We start from the raw sequence: 14,179 nt of genomic DNA on the forward strand, positions 1-14,179 counted from the left end.
TTTATAAAACGTGTTGAGTGAATAAATTAGAAACAATAGAGGGGAAAAAAATCTGATTTATTTCTTCTAGGCCCTCTTAGCTTCACAGAGGAGGTGACTTTGAGGTGGATTTTGAAAGCTGAGTTCACCAAGCAGAGAAGTTGGGATTCATACCTGGAGAGGAGCTTGGATCAGTATAACAGGTCCATCAGATGTTCCAGGAATGGTGATTAGGGAAGTATGGCTGGATATTAGGTACGTGAGTGAGGATGTGAAGGAAGAAATATTGAAACAATACTTACCTACATATATATAGCTTAAGCTTTACAGATGGATATCTTAATTTTGTGAATTCATGCAACATATTTTATGGGGATTTCCAGAAACACTTTGAGGATTGTTGGAACTAGGGTCTTGCTGTAGCAAATTGGAGCAAGAGTCAGTCGAGAGGTTCTAGATCTATAGATGAAACAAGATTTATTTTTATGCTGGGGAGTGGGAGCTTGGGTGATAAAATGTTAGAGGAATTTTTTTAAATGTAGCTTCTCCTCTCTCAGCGCAGGGCACCCACAACTTTCTCTCTCTCTCTCTCTCTCGCTCGCTCGCTCTCTCTCTCTCTCTCTCTCTCTCTCTCTCTGCTGCTCCCAGCTCTTGGATATAGCCAAAAATGCCATGGGTTTCAGAGACCTGAAAAGCCTGCCCGCCTCCAGGTGCTCAGTGATGACCTAGTGGACAGGAGCTACATCAAGGGGTATGTGCCATCACAAGCAGATGTGGCAGTATTTGAAGCAGTGTCTGGCCCACAGCCTGCAGACTTGGGTCGTGCCCTAAGTTGGTATAATTACATCAAGTCTTATGAAAAGGAAAAGGCCAGCCTGCCAGGAGTGAAGAAAGCTGTGGACGGGTATGGTCCTGCTGATGTGGAGGACACTACAGGAAGTGGAGCTAGAGATAGTAAAGATGATGATGACATTGATCCCTTGGATCTGATGAGGAGGAAAGTGAAGAAGCAAAGAGGCTAAGGGAAGAATGCCTTGTACAATATGAATACAAGAAAGACAAAAAAGCTGCACTTAAGGCCAGGTGTGGTGGCTCATGCCTGTAATCCGAGCACTTTGGGAGGCCGAGGCAGGTGGGTCACTTGAGGCCAGGAGTTTGAGACCAGCCTGACCAACATGATGAAACCCCCTCTCTATTAAAAATACAAAAATTAGCCGGGTGTGGTGGTGGGTGCCTCTAATCCCACCTACTCAGGAGGCTGAGGCAGGAGAATCACTTGAACCTGAGAGGCAGAAGTTGCAGCCAAGATCATGCCACTGCACTCCAGCCTGGGTGACAGAGTGAGACTCTGTCTCGAAAAAAATAAAAAGAGAGAGAGAACAGTAAAATAAGATCCATAAAAGAAAAAAATGTATGATAAGTGCAAAATTTAGAGAGGATCATCAAACCTAAAAGAAAAAAACTGTACTTTTTGCCACATCTTTCATCTTACTGGATATGAACCTTGGGATGATGAGGTGGATATGGCGAAATTAAAGGAGAGTGTCAGAAGCATTCAAGCAGACGGCTTAGTCTGGGGCTCATCCAAACTAGTTCCAGTGGAATATAGAATTAAGAAACTTCAAATACACTGTGTGGTTGAAGATTATAAAGTTGGAACAGATAGGCTGGAGGGGCAGATCGCTGCTTTTGAGTATTGTGTGTAGCCCATGGATGTGGCTGTTTTTAACAAGATCTAAAATCCATCCTGGATTATTGCACTTAAATAAAAACTTGAAAGACTAAAAAAATAAAAAATAAAATGTAGAGTCAGGCCAGGTGCAATGGCTTATGCCTGTAATCCCAGTACTTTGGGAGGCCAAGGCAGGCAGATCATGAGGTCAGGAGATTGAGACCATCTTGGCCATCATGGTGAAACCCTGTCTCTACTAAAATATAAAAAATTAGCCAGCCGTGGTGGCATGTGCCTGTAGTCCCAGCTGCTCAGGAGGCTGAGGCAGAAGAATTGCTTGAACCCAGGAAGCAGAGGTTGCAGTGAGCCAAGATTGCAGCACTGCACTCCAGCCTGGCAACAGAGCAAGACTCCAACTCAAAAAAAAAAAAAAAAAAAAAAAAAAAAATGTAGAGTCAGACAACCTGGAAATCTAATCTAATTTCAGTCATTTATGGTGATTGACTTTGGGCAAATTCATTGAAGTCTCTATAAAATGGGAATAATGCTAAAATCTACCTCATAAGGACGTGTATTTAATAAGACAGCAGAACAATAAGTGTTTTAAAAACACCCTACACATGTGTTTGTTGTTTTAATCAAAACAGTATAGTCCAGGCTTGCCTAATTCTTGCTAATATGTGGTAACCAGTCATTTTGTAATTATGTTTCTTAAGTGACACCAGCTTTAAATGCAGTCTTAATAACAGTTATGGAACATTACAGCTCTAGATTTGTTGCCACCGCCTGTGGGAGGACCTCTCCCCTCTATTTCTCTCCAATTCCTCTGATTTAGGACTTCCCTGAAACCTAGAGCCTTGCTTCTCAAGGTGTGGTCTGCAGACCGGCATCACTGCCTTCACCTGTGATCGCTTAGAAATGCAGACTCTCAGGCCTACCCAGCCCCACTGAGTTAGAATTTTCATTTTAGCAGATCCCCAGGAGATTTCCAGTAAAGCCCCGCAAAAGAGCTCCAGTAAAGTTTGAGAAGCACTGGGTTAAGTTACCCCATCGAGCCTTCCACTTTCTCCTGGCCTACTCTGGCTCATTACAATAAAGTGTTGTTGTTACCAATAACAATAATAGGCCGGGCACAGTGGCTCATTCCTGTAATCCCAGCAGTTTGGGAGGCTAAGGTGAGCGGATTATCTGAGGTCAGGAGTTCGAGACCAGCCTGGCCAATATGGTGAAACCCCGTCTCTACTAAAAATACAAAAATTAGCCAGGCATGGAGGCAGGGCACCTGTAATCCCAGCTATTCAGGAGGCTGAGACAGGAGAATTGCTTGAACCTGGGAGGTGGAGGTTGCAGTGAGCCAAGATCAAACCACTGTACTCCAGCCTGGGCAACAAAGAGCAAAACTCCATCTCAAAATAACAATAATAATAATAACAGATATTATTTTTTGATCACTTACCGTATGCTTGGTGTTATGCTAAGTACCTAATATGCATTGTCTCATTTTGACGCACATTTCATCTTTTTTTATTTTAGCCATTCCAGCAGGTACATAGAGCCATGTATTTCTCAAACCTCTTTCACAGATGCTATTGGTTCAGGGGTCACTATTGGTTGCCTACCAATATTTGTTTCTACAACTTTCTTTCCAGCAGAATCCTACCTATCTCATGTCTCCAGTCTTCATCGTGGGCTTCGGGGAGAGCTGACCTGAGCCCCGGTTCCATGTAAAGACTTTTATTAACTAAGGGTAATCCCACTCCCCTTGATAATTGGTTCAGGAACGGGCAGATGACCCAATTCTGTCCAAGGAATCTTCAGGAAGTCTGTTAGGAAGTTTTCTTACTCATAAGAGGGAGTTGTGGGGAAAGGTAACCTTGGATATTGTCATGTCTGAATATTATGCCTGGAACTTCTGCCATTTGGCTACCAGCTTCAAGGTGAATTTCTCTCTGGAGTGACAGAGAGGAGTGATGCTTTGCTTACCAGCGTGGAGCTGCTGGATCAACCCTCTGGGGCGTATAGGTTTTGTGAGTTAATAGATTCCCGTCTTGTTTAAGCCAGACTGAGTGAGGGTTCTGTTCCTTGCTTTCTAACAGATAAAATTTGCTTTCGAGTTGGTGCCCAGAAGATGCAGCTCCTTCCTGGAGGGTTTTCCTATGGGGTTCTCAGGAAGGAAAACTTCTATCTCCATTCGCCGAGGCCAATGGAATGGAAAAGGAAGGAAGGGCTTCTCCTGGAGATGAACATGGCTTCTTTGATTTGTTACCTGTGTGACCCTCAGGCAAGCACTTTATCTCCTTGACACTTGGTTTTCTTATGTGCAGACTGTGGAGCCAAGGATCGCAACTTGCTTCCCAAGGTCTGGTGAGACTCCTGTGAGACGCTGGGAGGGCAAGTTTTCATCACCAATCAAGGGCCTACATACAGATCCGGGGCTGATGCTGCTCATGGGCATGGTTACCTAGAAAAGCTGGTCAGTGCCAGAGCTGGGGCTCCGTCTGTCTCCTGACCCCCAGAGCAATGTTTTTTCTATCATAACCTGACTCAGTCTCTCCCCTAAGGGGTCATCTATTTTCTGCCTTTTTCTTCCTCAGATGCGAGGCATAAGCACAGCCTGAAGTCTAACTGTTAGGATTTCCTGGGGCATTTCTTTCAACTCCACCGTTTCCACCCCCACCTTGGCAGGGCTCATCAGGGCCCAGCTTGGCCAACCCTGGCGTTGTAATGCATTGGCCAGGACAGGCCTTTGTTGTCTCTGGACTGCAGCTCACCCCACCCCTGTTGCCTATGGCCACTTTTGCTCATTTCTCTTGGGAGCTGCCTAGCTGCAGAGAAAGGCCTTTGGAACCCTTCTCTTTTCAGCCATCCTTTATTGAATTTCACCTCCATTTTTTTCCCTTTCCAAATAGGAACATCATTTATCCAGGACTTTAAGTTGCAGAGGTCTTTAAGAGCTTTCTCTTTCCCAGCTGCATTTGTTGACACACAGTCAATCTGTTTCTTGCCTCCACTCCCCCTCCCCCCACCCCACCCCAAGCCATAAAGTGTCTACAGCTGTGCCCTTTATTACCCTTCCCTTTCTATGCCCACGAGGGGGATGAGCCGAAATATAGCACACCCATTACTGCTAACAAAAAGGGACAATTGTAAAGCATTTCTGCTTTTCAGCAGGGAAGCTGATGGTACAAAAAGAAAATGCATCATTTTATTGTAAATGTTTTTAAAATATGGGTCACTTGGCCATAATCAGCCTCTGAAGACGGACAAGTTTAAAGCGAAAGCAGTCACATAGATAGCAGTTTTTTCCCCTTGCCTTTTCAATTATGCTAATTGACACCAAGAAAAACAGGGAGGGGGTAGCTCTTACCAACCCACACATTCCGGCTCCAGCTCTCTCCTCTCTCTACAGTGAAGAGCATGGGAAGTAAGATTGCCAGGCCAAGGATGGTGCCCCCAGACTGAGAAGCCCCTTTACTTTTTACTTCTGTTTCGGCAAGTATTAAGACTAAGAGGCTTGTGGTCCAGTCTTTCAGGATGGGATGGTTTTCCCAACCCGGGTGGAAAGGAAACTCTTATTATGTTTGCCGAAAACTTCAAAATGTGGAAGGCTGCCTGACAGCTACCTGGTGTGTGTCTGGGATGGCTGGGTCTGGCCAGGAGCAGAGGGCGGGAGGTTGGAACAGATATGCTGGGAGGGTAGGCAAGGCAAGTGGTTGCTGTTCCAAAGAGGACACTCTCAGTGATTTTGAAGGTAGGAAATGGATATGATGCTTGTTAGGATCATGGTGAGAGATTAGAGGTAGAAAAAAGAAACGCACCATGTTCACACTGATGGCCAAAAGGTGTCCCCTTGCCACCCACGCCTGTGCCCCTCAGGGTCCCGCCTCTTAAAGTGTGAACCAGGCTCTGCCTCTGGGAAAGGAAGTAGGGCTTGAGAAGAGGATTTGAGCCATAGGAAATAGGACCAAGTTTCTAATGCAACTGGAATGAGGAGGGCTGGATTATGCACTCCTGAGAACCAGCTGTCTACATGATACAAAGAACAGAGACACGGAATCCAAAGAGCTGAACTCGAGTCCTGGCTTTCCAGTGCACTAGCTCTGTTAACACAACCTCTCCGAGCCACAGGCCCCTGTCTGAAATGAGGATGGCAGTGGAGAAACTTCCACCACCCAACATTGCTAGGAGCAGTCAGTGAGCTCAGGTGCAGGAGGTGAATCTGGCAGGTGTTCTATGGTTAAGGAAAACAGTTGATGAAACTGATTCTGAACCAGGAGGTGGAGCCCCAGGATATGCTAACTGGGCTACATGGATGGTTAACCAGTTTTCCAGGACATTCCGATTCGAAACTCAAAATGAAATGGTATCAAGGGATGCTTAGAAAGTGTCCCTAAAAGGAGCTGCATGGAGAATAGACATATTGGATCAGGGTGCTGAGTTCTTAGGTGGGTAGAGGGCATGGCTTAGAATCTGCCAATCTGCTTTTGATCCCAGACCTACTGCTAACTTGTTAAGTGGCCTAAGCTTCTCAGCCACCACTTCCCATCAGTACATTAGGAATAAAAGCAGTGGGATGACATAAGGTTGTGAGGACTAAGATGAGGTTAATCATACAAAGCCCTTAGTGCAGGCATCCCCAAACTTTTTACACAGGGGGCCAGTTCACTGTCCCTCAGACCGTTGGAGGGCCGCCACATACTGTGCTCCTCTCACTGACCACCAATAAAAGAGGTGCCCCTTCTTGAAGTGTGGGAGGGGGCCAGATAAATGGCCTCAGGGGGCCGCATAGGGCCTGCGGGCCGTAGTTTGGGGACGCCTGCCTTAGTGCATCCTCTGTCAGAGAAACTTAGTACATTTTGCTATTGTTCCTGAGAACTCGAAGGTGAGAAATGGATACTGGTTGATGATGGCTTCTGTCCCCGCCCCTCCCCTCCCCTCCCCTCCCCTCCCTTCCCCTCCCCATCTTCCCTTCCCTCCCCTCCCCTTCTTCCCTTCCCTTCCCTCCCCTTCTTCCCTTCCCTTCCCTTCTTCCCTTCCCTTCTTCCCTTCCCTTCTTTCCTTCCCTTCCCTTCTTGCCAGGCTGCTAAATCAAAGAGAGTAATTGTTTAGCACAGGTTTCTTAAGAATTGACTAAATCATCTCATAAGACCATGTGATCTAGTAACTAAAAACATAATTGGAGGGTCATACAGATGACTATGAAATCCCTGTTCTGCCAATTCTAGCTCTCTTACTTTGAACGAATTATTTTCTCTCTCTCAACCTAATTTCTCATCAGTTATAAGGTCCTTACCTATCCTTGGAAGTATTAAATGAGATAATGCATGTAATAGTTACATACATCTTTTTTACTGAGAGTCTATCTCCTGCTTTGCAGTGTAGAAAGCAACACTTTCTACACTTTAAAAAGTGTAAGGTGGAACAGGCTGCAGATGTAGCAGGGTAATGGAACAGAAGGCCAGACTTTACAAATAAAATATAAATGAGGATCTCTAAGATCTAACGCTGAAAGAAGATTCTCCAGGGGCTAGAGTTGCTAACATAGTACTTAGACCTCTGTTCTCCCAAGTCTTCAGTACATTCTCACAATTCAGTTCTTACTGTTATGGCTTTGTTTGTTGATGATGATGATGGTTATAATGATGGCAAGCATTTTTGTGCAAGCTTAGAATAAACTCCAGGCCATTTTGTACCAGTTAGAAAAAACTCCCCTTCCACAGCTCTCCTAAAGACAGTTAAGACTGGTGAGAACCTTTAAAAAAAAAATTACTAAAAAATAAGGAATTGGGAGATCGAGGCAGGAGGATTGCTTGAGACCAGCCTGGGCAACATAGGGAGACCTTATCTCTACATATAAAATTAAAACAATAAAAAACCAAGAAAAGCAAAGTGGAAACACAGGAAGTGCAAGAAACTCTGAAACTCTGTGGCTTGTTTTCTGACCCTCCTGGAGCTGGATTGCTCCCAGGTACTGTCCAATTTCACACAGTATTTGTGATATTTATGCTCTGTGTCTAGCTCTGTATATCATCGGTTTTTCTGAGAGACCGAGTATACAGTCAGGCAATCCTTAACAAGAGGGATGTGTTCTAAGAAACTTGTCATTAGGTGATTCCATCATGGTGCGAATATCAGAGTGTATTCACACAAACCTAGGTGGTCTAGCCTACTACACACCTGGGCTAGATGGCATAGCTGTTCCTCCTAAGACACAAACCTGTACAACATGTTACTGTACTGAATACTGTAGGCAATCGTAACACAATGGGAAGGATTTGTGTATCTAAACATATCTAGGCATAGAATAGGTACAGTTGAAGTACAGTATGAAAGATCAAAGACGGTTCATCTGTATAGGGCACTCACTATGAATGGAGGTGCAGGACTGGAGGTTGCTGTGGGTGAGTCGGTGCGTGAGTGGTGAGTGAATGGGAAGTCCCTGGACATCACTGCACACTCCTGTAAGCTTTGTAAACATTGTACACTGAGGCTACACTAAATTTGTTAAAAAAGGTTTTCTGTCTTCAAGAATGAATTAACCTTAGCTTCCTGTAACTTAGTTACTTAAATTTTTAACTTGTGACTCTTATAATAACAGCTTAAAACAAATACAGTGTACAGCTGTACAAAAATATTTTCCTTTATATTTTATTCTATAAGCTTTTTCCTGTTTTTAAATTTTCTTTTTTGTTTTTTAACTTAAAATTTTTTTTTGTTTAAAAACTAAGACACAAATACACCTAGGCCTACGCAGGGTCAAGATCACTAGTATCACTGTCTTCTGCCTCCACATCCTGTCCCACAAGGAGTCATCGTCTCCTATGATAACAATGCCTTCTTCTGGAATACCTCCCGAAGGACCTGCCTGAGGCTGCTTTATTGTTAACTTTTTTTTCCAATAAAACTTTTTTTTTATTGTACTTTGAGTTCTAGGGCACACATGTATGTAGAACATGCAGGTTTGTTACATAGGTATATATGTACCATGGTGATTGGCTGTATCCATCACCCTATCATCTACATTAGGTAGATTTCTTCTAATGCTATACCTCCCCTAGCCCCCTACCTGCTGACAGGCTGTGGTATGTGATGTTCCCCTCCTTGTGTCCACGTGTTCTCATTGTTCAACTCCCACTTATGAATGAGAACACGTGGTGTTTGGTTTTCTGTTCTTGTGTCAGTTTGCTGAGAATGATGGTTTCCAGCTTCATCCATGTCCCTGCAAAGGACATGACCTCATCCTTTTTTATGGCTGCATAGTATTCCATGGTGTATATGTGCCACATTTTTTTAATCCAGTCTATCATTAATGGATTTGAGTCGGTTCCAAGTCTTTGTTATTGTGTACAGTGCTGCAATAAACATATGTGTGCATATATCTTTACAATATAATGATTTACAATTTGTTGGGTATATACCCAGTAGTAGGATTGCTGGGTCAAATGGTATTTCTAGTTCTTATCCTTGAGGAATCGCCACACTGTCTTCCACAATGGTTGAACTAATTTACACTCCCACCAACAGTGTAAAAGCGTTCCTATTTCTCCACATCCTCTCCAGCAACTATTGTCTCCTGACTTTTCAATGATTGCCATTCTAACTGGCATGAGATAGTACCTCATTTTGGTTTTAATTTGCATTTCTCTAATGACCAGTGATGATGACCTTTTTTTTCATATGTTTGTTGGCTGCATAAATGTCTCCTTTTGGAAGTGTTTGTTCATGTCCTCTGCCCACTTTTTGATGGGTTGTTTACTTTTTTTCCTGGAAATTTGTTTAAGTTCTTTGTAGATTAGCCCTTTGTCAGATGGGTAAACTGCAAAATTTTTCTCCTGTTCTGTAGGTTGCTTGTTCACACTGATGATATTTTCTTTTGCTGTGCAGAAGCTCTTTAGTTTAATTAGATCCCATTTATGTATTTTGGCTTTTGTTGCCATTGCTTTTGGTGTTTTAGTCATGAAGTCTTTGCCTATGCCTATGTCCAGAATGGTACTGCCTAGGTTTTCTTCTAGGGTTTTTATGGTTTTAGGTCTTATGTTTAAATCTTTAATCTGTCTTCAGTTAATTTTTGTATAAGGTGCAAGGAAGGAATCCAGTTTCAGTTTTCTGCATATGGCTAGCCAGTTTTTCCACCACCATTTATTAAATAGGGAATTATTTCCCCATTGATTGTTTTTGTCAGGTTTGCCAGAGACCAGACAGTTGGAGGTGTGTGGCATTATTTCTGAGGCCTCTGTTCTGTTCCATTGGTCTATATATCTGTTTTAGTACCAGGACCATGCTGTTTTGATTACTGTAGCCTTGTAGTATAGTTTGAAGTCAGGTAGTGTGATGCCTCCAGCTTTATTTTTTATTTTTATTTTTTACTTAGAATTGTCTTGGCTATATGGGCCCTGTATTTGGTTCCATATGAAATTTAAGGTGGCTTTTTACAATTCCGTGAAGAAAGTCAATGGTAGCTTGATGGGAATAGCATTGAATCTATAAATTACTTTGGGCAGTATGGCCATTTTCAAGATATTGATTCTTCGTAACCATGAGCATGGAATGTTTTTCCATTTGTTGTGTCATCTCTTATTTCTTTGAGCTGTGGTTTGTAGTTCTCCTTGAAGAAGCCCTTCACATCCCTTGTAAGTTGTATTCCAAGATATTTAATTATTGTATCAGTTGTGAATGGGAATTCACTCATTATTTGGCTATCTGTTTGTCTGTTATTGGGGTATAGGAATGCTTATGATTTTTGCACATTGATTTTGTATCCTGAGACTTTGCTGAAGTTGCTTATCAGCTTGAGATTTTGGGCTGAGATGATGGGGTCTTCTAAGTATACAATCATGTTATCTGCAGATTGACTTCCTCTTTACCTATTTGAATACTTTTTATTTCTTTCTCTTGCCTGATTGCCCTGGCCAGAACTTCCAAGATTATGTTGAATAGGAGTGGTGAGAGAGGGCATTCTTGTCTTACACTGGTTTTCAAAGGGAATGCTTCCAGTTTTTGCTCATTCAGTATGATTTTGGCTGTGGGTTTGTCAAAAATGATTCTTATTATTTTGAGATATATTCCATCAATATCTAATTTATTGAGAGATTTTAGCATAAAGGGGTGTTGAATTTTATCGGTGGCCTTCCCTGTATCCATTGAGATAATCATTTGATTTTTGTCTTTGGTTCTGTTTATGTGATGGATTATGTTTATTGATTTGTGTATGTTTAACCAGCCTTGCATCCCAGGGATGAGGCTGACTTGATTGTGATGGATAAGCTTTTTGATGTGCTGTTGGATTTGGTTTGCCAGTATTTTATTGAGGATTTTCGCATCAATGTTCATCAGGGATATTGGCCTGAAATTTTCTTTTTTAGTTATGTCTCTGCCAGGTTTTGGTATCAGGATGGTATTGGCCTCATAAAATGAGTTAGGGAGGATTCCCTCTTTTTGTATTGTTTGGAATAGTTTCAGAAGAAATGGTACCAGCTCCTCTTTGTACTTCTGGTAGAGTTTGGATGAGAAACCATCTTGTCCTAGATTTTTTTGGTTAGTAGGCTATTAATTCCTGCCCTGATTTGAGACCTTGTTATTGGTCTATTCAGGAATTTGACTTCTTTTTTGTTTAGTCTTGGGAAGGTGTAAGTGTCCAGGAATTTATCCATTTCTTCTAGATTTTTTGGTTTATTTGTGTAGAGGTGTTTATAGTATTCTCTGATGGTAGTTGGTATTTCTATGGGATTGGTGGTGATATCACCCTTATCAATTTTTATTGCATCTATTTGATTCTTCCCTTTTTGTCTTTATTAGTCTGGCTAGCAGTCTATCTATTTTGTCAATCTTTCAGAAAGCCAGCTCCTAGATACACTGATTTTTTTTTAAAGGGCTTTTTTATGTCTCTATTTCCTTCAGTTCCACTCTGATCTTAGTTATTTCTTGTCTTCTGCTGGCTTTTGAATTCGTTTGTTCTTGCTTCTCTAGTTCTTTTAATTGTGACGTTAGGGTGTCGACTTTAGATATTTCCAGTTTTCTCTTTTGGGTATTTAGTGGTGTAAATTTCCCTATAGACATGCTTTAAATGTGTCTCAGAAAGTCTGGTATGTTGTGTCTTTGTTCCCATTGGTTTCAAAGAACATCTTTATTTCTGCCTTCATTCTGTTATTTATCCAGTAGGCATTCAGGAGCGGGTTGTTCAGTTTCCATGTAGTTGTGTGGTTTTGAGTGAGTTTCTTAATCCTGAGTTCTAATTTCATTGCACTGTGGTCTGAGAGACTGTTTGTTATGATTTCCATTCTTTTGCATTTGCTGAGGGTTGTTTTACTTTCAATTATGTGGTCAGTTTTAGAATAGGTGCAGTGTGGTGCTGAGAAGAATGTATATTCTGTTGATGTTGGGTGGAGAGTTCTGTATATGTTTATTAGGCCCGTGTGATCCAGAGCTGAGTTCAAGTCTTAGATATCCTTGTTAATTTTCTGTTTTGTTGATCTGTCTAATATTGACAGTGGGGTGTTAACTTTCCCACTATTAATGTGTGGGAGTCTAAGTCTCTTTGTGAGTCTCTAAGAACTTGCTTTATGAATCTGAGTGCTCTTGCATTGGGTGAATATATATTTAGGATAGTTAGCTTTTCTTGTTGCACTGATCCCTTTACTATTATGTAATGTCCTTCTTTGTCTATTTTAATTTCTGTTAAAGTCTGTTTTATCACATACTATGATTGCAACCCCTGCTTTTTTATTTTTGCTTTCCATTTGCTTGGTAAATCTTCCTTCATTCCTTTATTTTGAGCCTATGTGTGTCTTTGCCCATGAGGTGGATCTCCTGAATACAGCACACCAATGCACCAATGAGTCTTGACTCTTTATCCAATTTGCCAGTTTGTGTCTTTTAATTGAGGCATTTAGCCTATCTACATTTAAGGTTAATATTGTTAGGTGTGAATTTGATCCTGCCATTATGAGGCTAGCTGGTTATTTTGCCTGTTAGTTGATGCAGTTTCTTCTAGGCATCGATGGTCTTTAAATTTGGTAATTTTTTTTGCAGTGGCTGGTACCAGTTGTTCCTTTCCATGTTTGGTGCTTCCTTCAGGAGCTCTTGTAGGACAGGGCTAGTGGTAACAAAATCTCTCAGCATTTGCTTGTCCATAAAAGATTTTATTTCTCCTTCACTTATGAAGCTTATTTTGGCTGGATATGAAATTCTGGGTTGAAAATTCTTTAAGAATGTTGAATATTGGTCCTCACTCTCTTCTGGCTTGTAGGGTTTCTGCCAAGAGATCCACTGTGAGTCTGATGGGCTTCCCTTTGTGGGTTACTCAGCCTTTCTTTCTGGCTGCTCTTAGCATTTTTTTCTTCATTTCAACCTTGGTGAATCTGACAATTATGTGTCTTGAGATTGTTCTTCTTGAGGAGTATCTTTGTGGTGGTCTCTGAATTTCCCGAATTTGAATGTTGGCCTGCCTTGCCATGTTGGGGAAGTTCTCCTGGATAATATCCTGAAGAGTGTTTTCCAACTTGATTTCATTCCTCGCTTCACTTTCAGGTACACTGATCAAACATAGATGTGGTATTTTCACATCATCCCATATTTCTTGGAGACTTTGTTTATTTCTTTTCACTCTTTTTTCTCTAATCTTGTCTTCTTGCTTTATTTCATTGAGTTTATCCTCAGTCTCTGATATCCTTTCTTCTGCTTGATCAATTTGGCTATTGAAACTTGTGTATGCTTCACGAAGTTGTTGTGCTGTGTTTTTCAGCTCCATCAGGTTGTGTATGTTCTTTTCTAAACTGGTTATTCTAGTTAGCATTTTGTCTAACCTTTTTTCAAGGTTCTTAGTTTCCTTGCATTGGGTTAGAACATGCTCCTTTAGTTCAGAGAAGTTTGTTATTACCCACCTTCTGAAGCCTGCTTCTGTCAATTCGTCAAACTCATTATCTGTCCAGTTTTGTTCCCTTGCTGGCGAGGAGCTGTGATCCCTTTGGGGAGAAGAGGCATTCTGGTTTTTTGAGTGTTCAGCCTTTTTGTGCTGGTTTCTTCCCATCTTCATGGATTTATCTACCTTTGGTCTTTGAGGTCAGTGACCTTTGGATGGGGTCTCTGAGTGGATGTCCTTTTTGATGATCTTGAAACTACTTCTTTGTGTTTGTTAGTTTTCCTTCTAATAGTCAGGTCCCTCTGCTGCAGGTCTGCTGGAGTTTGCTGGAGGTCCACTCCAGACCCTGCTTGCCTGAGAATCACCAGCAGGGGCTGCAGAACAGCAAAGATTGCTGCCTGTTCCTTCCTCTGGTAGCTTTGCCCCAGAAGGGTACCTACCAGATGCCAGCCAGAGCTCTTCTGTATGAGGTATCAGTCAGCCCCTACTGGGAAGTGTCTCCCAGTCAGGACACATGGGGGCCAGGGAGCCACTTGAGGAAGCAGTCTGTTCCTTATCAGAGCTCAAACACTGTATTGGGAGATCTGCTGCTCTCTTCAGAGCTGCCAGTCAGGAACGTTTAGGTCTCCTGAAGCTGTACCCACTACTGCCTCTTTCCCAGGTGTTCTGTC

At 42.1% G+C, this 14,179-nt stretch overlaps 1 pseudogene; it reads left to right on the plus strand.

Moving 5' to 3' along the window:
- Window positions 1-651: 651 nt before the first annotated feature.
- On the plus strand, window positions 652-1,718 carry LOC101048114 (elongation factor 1-beta-like; annotated as a pseudogene).
- Window positions 1,719-14,179: the final 12,461 nt, after the last annotated feature.

Source organism: Saimiri boliviensis, chromosome 7 (assembly GCF_048565385.1).
Source record: "Saimiri boliviensis isolate mSaiBol1 chromosome 7, mSaiBol1.pri, whole genome shotgun sequence".
NCBI classification, from domain to species: Eukaryota; Metazoa; Chordata; class Mammalia; order Primates; family Cebidae; genus Saimiri; species Saimiri boliviensis.